General features: G+C 33.1%; 1 pseudogene; it reads left to right on the forward strand.

Moving 5' to 3' along the window:
- Window positions 1-4,703: 4,703 nt before the first annotated feature.
- LOC149503305 (uncharacterized) lies at window positions 4,704-7,701 on the forward strand (annotated as a pseudogene).
- The last annotated feature ends 844 nt before the right edge of the window (window positions 7,702-8,545 follow it).

The raw sequence follows: 8,545 nt of genomic DNA on the forward strand, positions 1-8,545 counted from the left end.
GTGGTACCTACCCGTGTGGACTCCCAAGAGGTCCTACCACCAGTGAAAGAGTATTCTTTATTGTACACAAAATGAATAAATATTGTGAAACATTTTTTCTTGGTCCTATCGCTAAGAGTGATCTCTTCCAGACAACCATTAGATGGGCAAGAATAATTTCGAAATGAATTGCACACTGTGTACCTATCTATTATAGAAATATATACACACACGCACATACACACGCGCACACACACACACACACACACACGCGCGCAATATACATATTTACAGGTACATACGTACAGATTTATATTTATAAATTATATAGAAATTTGAACAATGTAATAATAATTTTGCTTCTTTACACATTTATAAATAAGGATGGATGCTCGTAATAATTTTAGTATATTTGGGCCACCTAATGAAGATCATCAACACTATTACCGTAAATACAATCATTTTATAAACGTTCAACGGGTAAAAGATTAAACCTATGTAAAAAATAATTTCTTTAATTAAAAAAAGCTGAAATAATTACCTATTCCAAGATTAATTATGTTAAGTATGTCTAAATATGTAATTACAATTAAATAAATTCTATAATAAACTTCTAATTCTAATACTTCTATTAAAGTTACTAAAAAAATATGTTTATGCTGGGCAGTTTTCGTGTATTTTAAAGGTTACGCCATTACGGCAAAGTTTGTTTACGAAATTGCACCCTTAGAATGGAAGTGGTATAACTAAAAAATTTAAGATTAGTTTTATATTTTAAAACACTTATGTATTATTATTAAGAACCTACATTTTAAGTAGGTAATACGTGCAGCAAAAATGTTGGACTCCTTTTTACGAAAATTGCGCGGACGGAGATGTATGAAATTTCCCACACTTATAGAGAATATAGAGAAGTAGTGCAGATTGCTAATTTTTTTTTTAATTGTGCATAAACAATAAAAAAATAAACTAAATGAATAAAAAAACCTTACACACATTACCATGTATTTGACACACACACACACACATGCATTTATACTTTTTTTGTTTATTGATTTATCAATCTGTGGTCAAATTGAGAATAGATTAATATTTTTTGTCTTTAATATTATTTTTCTATAATGTAGCCTTGGCGACATAGAGCAATGATTATTATAGAAATGATGATAATAGAAAGGTGACAATAGAACTATAATAATGTTCAAACTTAAAATTTAAATAAATTATGGTCAAATTTCGACCACTGGACTACTATTAGTAGATAATAATAAAATCATTTATTGCCTTTCACACAGATTTAGATTATTACAGGCAGCCTACAAGGAAACAACAAAAAAACAAAACACTATTATATCATTTCTAGCAAGCAGCTCAACATTTGCACTTGTATATTATTAATAGGAATTTTATTAAGAATATTGACAATTTATGAGGAATTTGACAAGTACGGATTAGTTATAGATATATGTAGTTACATATTGTAAATTAAATTAGTTTTATAAGTGCAATAAAAAAGAATTTAAATGATAAAATGATAAAGCCATACCTTTTTCCAATGTGACGATTAGAGGGTATCCTATTATTCTTTTCTATATTATTCTATCAGCTTATAAAATTAAACAGTTTCTTTTAGTCTAGAAAAGGACAAAGTACTCTTTCTGTCTTTTTCAAATAAAATGGCATGCCTTAAAGTGTTTAAACCGAAAAACTAAAAAAATACAATTATTGTATTACAATATTGAAGTTTACCAGAAACTAAGAATTTTGGGTTGAGCCACTTTAATTCTAAAGGTACAAAATAGTATTGAACACGTGACATTACCCGAATAATTTTGAAAGTGGTTGGTTCCCATTAAAATGCTGTTAAAATGCGTTGTATTTCATTTAGACGGTCTAATGCCAAAACATCACGTGCTACCAATATACGAGAAATAATATTATTGCTGCTCTCGGTGAATAAACGCCCTGCGAAGCGAGTAGCATATCTCAACTCACACTCACAATTCTTCATTTTTCACCGTATAGAACGTAAACTCGATTTGATTTTGATTTATTCATTTACAATTGAACAACTAGGAAAAAGAGGTGAAAAGACATTTTGGAGGGACCGCGAGGAGCTAAATTGTGTGAATTGTTTTATTTTGTCTATTTAATGTTTCTTAGTTAATGCGTATTTAATATTTCTTCGTGTATAAGTGTAATTTTGAGACCGTCCTGGCTTAAAGGTTAAGGCGTCCGGTGTATTCGTATCTTGCAATGCACCGGTGTTCTAATCCCGCCGGCGGGTATCAATTTTTCTAATGAAATACGTACTTATCAAATGTTTACGATTGACTTTCACTGTAAAGGAATAGCATCATGTAATAAAAATCAAACCCGCAAAATTAATTTTTGTAATTACTGGTGGTAGGACGTCTTGTGAGTCCGCACGGGTAGGTATCACCACCCTGCCTATTTTTGCCGTGAAGCAGTAATGCGTTTCGGTTTGAAGGGTGGGACAACCGTTGTAACTATACTGAGACCTTAGAACTAATATCTCAAGGTGGGAGGCGGCATTTGCGTTGTAGATGTCTATGGGCTCCGGTAACCACTTAAGATTAGGTGGGCCGGGAGCTCGTCCACCCATCTGTGCAATAACAAAGTAACGTGGGTTTATTAACTGTTTAGTATCTGTGAAAGTGCGAAAATTTAAAAAAATTAAACAAAACCGATGGACGTAGCTTCTCGAAGTCTTCGAAAAGGTCCACTGAAAAAAATCTCAGTATATAATCAGCATTTTGCAGAGATTATATTTTATCCCATATTATCTGATCTCATTTCATTTCATTCCATGCCAATTGATTAATGCTTCAAATTAATCAAATCCATTTCACTCCATATTATCATTTTTCATAAAAAAAAATTAGGTTCTATGGCATGATATTTTTGCCTCTCTAGTTGGATAATAAAAAATAAAATAAAACTACTAAAGAAATACTCGATCGAAACGTTAAAATCCACTAATTTGTAACACGCACTCGCACAAATGTCATTCGTAGTACTCATTTCGGTAAAATTACTCGGTTACGAGATCACAACGTTAATACGAACTCGCACTCACAAAATAACACCGAGTACGTTTGCCGCTAGGGGCGCTGTTCCAATTGCATACAAATTTGAGCAAACTGGCTCGCTAGTGAGAACGTTACAAAACTCGCACTAAGCACACAGGACTATTACTAACCGCTGCACGTTCAAGTTAAGGGTTCGGCGAATGCTGTTGGAAAAGTTAGCGGAATCGTCATGAACTTGATGAAGTTATTTGTTAAGGAAATTTATTAATATATTCCTTTTAATACTGTATAAACTATTATATGTATGTATGTGTGTATATATGTATGTATGTATATGTATATGTGATTTTGTATATATGTAGATATACTTTTTTTGTATGTATTCGTTACCTAATATAAATTTCATTGCACCTACCACTATTTACTCTGCACTACCTTTGGTTGACTGGTAGAGAATGCCTTAGGCATTAAGTCCGCCAATGTAAATTTTACATGAAGTGTAATAAATAAATAAATAAATAATATGGAGTGAAATGGATTTGATTAATTTGAAACATTAATCAATTAGCATGGAATGAAATGAAATGAGATCAGATAATATGGGATAAAATAATATAATCTCAGTAAAATGCTGATTATTTACTGAGATTTTTTCAGTGGACTTTTTCGAAGACTTCGCGAAGCTACGTCCAGCGGTTTTGTTTAATTTTTTTACATTTTTGAACTTTCACAGATACTAAACAGTTAATAAACCAACGTTATTTTTTTATTGCATAGCATCCATATATTATGTAAGCAAAAAAATAAAATTAAAAAAAAAAGTCTAAGGTCTCAGTATAGTTACAACGGTTGTCCCACCCTTCAAACCGAAACGCATTACTGCTTCACGGCAAAAATAGGCAGGGTGGTGATACCTACCCGTGCGGAATCACAAGACGTCCTACCACCAGTAATTACGCAAATTAATTTTGCGGTTTTGATTTTTATTACATGATGCTATTCCTTTACAGTGAAAGTCAATCGTAAAAATCTGATAAGTACGTATTTCATTAGAAAAATTGATACCCGCCGGCGGGATTAGAACACCGGTGCATCGCAAGTTACAAATACACCGGACGCCTTAACCTTTAGGCCAGGACGATCTCAAAATTACACTTATACACAAAGAAATATTAAATACGCATTAACTAAGAAACATTAAATAGACAAAATAAAACAATTCACACAATTTAGCTCCTCGCGGTCCCTCCAAAATGTCTTTTCATCTTTTTTTCCTAGTTGTTCAATTGTAAATAAATAAATCAAAATCAAATCGAGTTTACGTTCTATACGGTGAAAAATTAAGAATTGTGAGTGTGAGTTGAGATATGCTACTCGATTCGCAGGGCGTTTATTCACCGAGAGCAGCAATAATATTATTTCTCGTATATTGGTAGCACGTGGTGTTTTGGCATTAGACCGTCTAAATGAAATACAATGCATTTTAACAGTATTTTAATGGGAACCAAGTACTTTCAAAATTATTCGGGTAATGTCACGTGTTCAATACTATTTTGTACCTTTAGAATTAAAGTGGCTCAACCCAAAATTCTTATTTTCTGGTAAACTTCAATATTGTAATACAATAATTGTATTTTTTTAGTTTTTCGGTTTAAACACTTTAAGACATGCCATTTTATTTGAAAAAGGCAGAAAGAGTACTTTGTCCTTTTCTAGACTAAAAGAGACTGTTTAATTTTATAAGCTGATAGAATAATATAGAATAGAATAATAGGATACCATCTAATCGTCACATTGGAAAAAGGTATGGCTTTATCATTTTATCATTTAAATTATTTTTTATTGCACTTATAAAACTAACTTAATTTACAATAATAATATGTAACTATGTATATCTATACTAATCCGTACTTGTCAAAATCCTCATAAATTGTCAATATTCTTAATAAAATTCCTATTAATAATATACAAGTGCAAATGTTGAGCTGCTTGCCAGAAATGATATAATAGTGCTTTGTTTTTTTGTTGTTTCCTTGTAGGCTGCCTGTAATAATCTAAATCTGTGTGAAAGACAATAAATGATTTTATTATTATCTACTAATGGTAGTCCAGTGGTCGAAATTAGACCATAATTTATTTAAATTTTAAGTTTGAACATTATTATAGTTCTATTGTCACCTTTCTATTATCATCATTTCTATAATAATCATTGCTCTATGTCACTAAGGCTACATTATAGAAAAATGACAAAAAATATTAATCTATTCTCAATTTGACCACAGATTGATAAATCAATAAACAAAAAAAGTATAAATGAAAAAGCGCGGGAAACTTCGTTTATGGTAGACATATTTTTCACGGTGGTGAAAATTTAATTTAATTTTATAGTTAAAACGCGGAGGATAAGCTGGTAGTGTAAGTTTTAGTAATATATGTAATCTTTGTATCATATTTGTGTATAGTGTCATCGTATAGTTGGTAAGTTTTTATAATTTTTGTAAATATTGTATGAACGAGCCCCCCGATCTCGATCGGGGGGATGATGGCTATGTTGGCCTGAATCTCCCCGTGGGATCATATGTAACTGTTGTTTCACAAGATGAATTTGATAAAATGGATACGGATTGTTCGTTATCATCTCAGACAGGTGAAGGAAGTCGTAAACGAACACGTTATCTACGCCTTTGTCGGCAGTGTACGAAAAGGAGAAATAAGAAAGGTGGTTCTAGCGGTGATTACTGTCAGTGCGAAAGTTTATGCAATATGGAAGATGAGTCAATTTTAATAAAAAAGATTACTTCTAAAAGTTCTAAACCTATATCTCAATCGACGTCATCTTCACACTCGCAAAATAATAATAATTCACATAAAACGTCCTCTCAACCATCAACATCTTATACGGAAAATTCAAATATCTCTCAAGACTCTAACGCGGGAAATTCAAATATCTCTCAAGACTCTAACGCGGGAAATTCAAATAACACGAAAACTACAGTAACCAATACAGACTCCCGTTGGATCGGCCGGACTGAATATGTTCTTACTGATGTTTCCCCTTATTTGATACATGTTCAACGTATACAAAGTTCACCTGATGACGGGACCGTTCTCCATCCTATAACTTTTGGCAATTTTTTAAAGCAGAGCAAATTTGAAAATATTATTCCCGGTAGTGTAAAACGTATAGGAAGAAATAGGTGCGTAGTTGGCTTTTCCGATTATAAAGACGCCAATAACTTTCTTAACTGCAATCTTTTGGAAACGAAAAAGTTAAAAGCCTTCATTCCGACTTTCAACGTAACAAGGATGGGGTTAGTTCGTGGGGTCCCTGTAGATTGGAGTGTAGAGGATGTTCAACGAAATGTATCCGTTCCTTTAGGCTGCGGCAAAATACTTAAAATAAGACGTTTGAATCGCAAGGTGAAAATTAATGACTCGGTTTCTTGGAAACCCTCTGAATCCGTTGTAATAACGTTTGATGGGCAAGTTTTACCAAAACGGATTTTTATGTGCTATAATGCTCTTCCAGTAGAGATATATATTTTTCCTACAATACAATGCTATAAATGCTGTCGTTATGGTCATACCAAAGTACAATGTCGTTCTAAGACTCCAATATGTTATAACTGTGGAGGTCAACATGCAGGTGTCTCATGTGACAGGTCAGATGAAGATCCTCTATTCTGCGTAATGTGTAAAGTTGAAGGGTCTCATTCAGCGATAGACAAGTCATGTCCAGAGTTTGTGAGACAGACAGAAATCAAACTTAAAATGGCTCAGAGCTGCATGTCTTACGCAGAAGCTAGTAAATGTTTTCCTTCTGTTAAGCCTTCATACGCAGATGCACTAAGTTCAACAATTCCAGAAGTACCGAAACCTGCATATGTTCCCACACCGATGTCTGCATCTCATAACAATTTTACTAATTCATCATATAAAAAGACAGTATTTTTAAAACCTCGGTCTCCTCCTAAGCATCAATATGGTTATGATCGTGTTGCTCATAAAAATTTATTAAAAGATTTCCAGGTTTCAGAGCCTAAAAATGGCTGTGCTCTGGTAGATAAAAGTAAAGAGGAAGAAAAGTCTGATGTCTTAGAAATGATACTAGCTTTATTAAGTACTTTAATAAACTCAAACTTACTAAAACCGTCCCACGTTGCCTCTATTAATGAAAAATAAAATCAATTAATGTTAATAAAAATAATGGATTGCAAAATAATTCAATGGAATTGCAGGAGTATTGTTCCAAAGAAACATGATTTAATATATTTGTTAAATAAACATTCTCCTGTTGTTGTCGCATTATCCGAGACGTGGTTAAAGCCAGGATACCTATTTAAGGTCCCTGGATATACCTGCTTACGTGATGATAGATACGATGGCTATGGTGGTGTAGCATTACTCGTCAGGAACTCAATTGATTTTTCTAGAATATCGTTTTCTTCATTAATTTCTAATGATGCCATTAATATTGTCGGCATCAAAATTGATAATATTTCTATAGTTTCCATTTATCTCGCTCGTTCCTCTTTTATTATTCTCAATAGCATTAATAATTTACTCTCTTCACTTAGTGATCCATTCCTACTATTAGGTGACTTTAACTGTCATCACCAAATGTTTGGTTGTGGCACCACTGACACCAATGGTGTACATTTAGTAGAAATATTAGATTTACAAAACTTGTGTTTACTTAATACTGGCTCACCAACCAGACGCACAAAGCCTAATGAGAAGCCTAGTGCAGTTGATTTATCAATTTGTACCCCAGATCTTGCTTCTTCTCATTCTTGGTACACCTCATCATCTACTTTTGGCAGTGATCATTTCCCGATTATCATATCCTCTCCTATTAGACGCCCTCCTTATCAAAAACGAGAACCTCGTGTGAAATATAAATTAAATAATGCTGATTGGTCTGCATTTAAGAACCTTGTCGAATCTAAAATAAAAGATTTGCCTGAATTAGTTAGCGGTGGTGAGACCAATTCTTCTAGAGCTCTAGCTACATGTTTAATAGAATCTGCCGATCAGATTTTTTCTGTTAAACGAAATCCATCCAATAAGATTCCATATCCTCCATGGTGGGATAGAGAATGTATGGATGCTGTAAGTAAAAGAAAGGTAGCTGAGAGAGTCTATGCTGAGGACATGTCCAATGAAAACTTAGATATTCTCAATGAAGTTATTTGTATTACACGTAAATTCCTCAGAGATAAAAAGCAGGAAGGCTGGAAAACATTTTGTACTTCTTTATCTCCTTCTACGTGCCCAACAGAAGTATGGCGCAGTATTAAACGATTTCGGTCTGCTTTCAAAGAATCTTTATCATCATCTTCACTTCCCCCTTCTTTAACAAATGCCTTTTTAGACAGATTAGCTCCTCCATCAGTTGCTGAATCGATCTACTTTCCTTTAGAATCATCTTTGACAGATGACTCTTCCTCTTTAAACTCTCCTTTTTCACTACATGAATTAAAAGGTGTGCTTTCACATGTTAAAGATTCATC

Source organism: Bombyx mandarina, chromosome 03 (assembly GCF_030267445.1).
Source record: "Bombyx mandarina strain Sakado chromosome 03, ASM3026744v2".
Taxonomy (NCBI): Eukaryota; Metazoa; Arthropoda; class Insecta; order Lepidoptera; family Bombycidae; genus Bombyx; species Bombyx mandarina.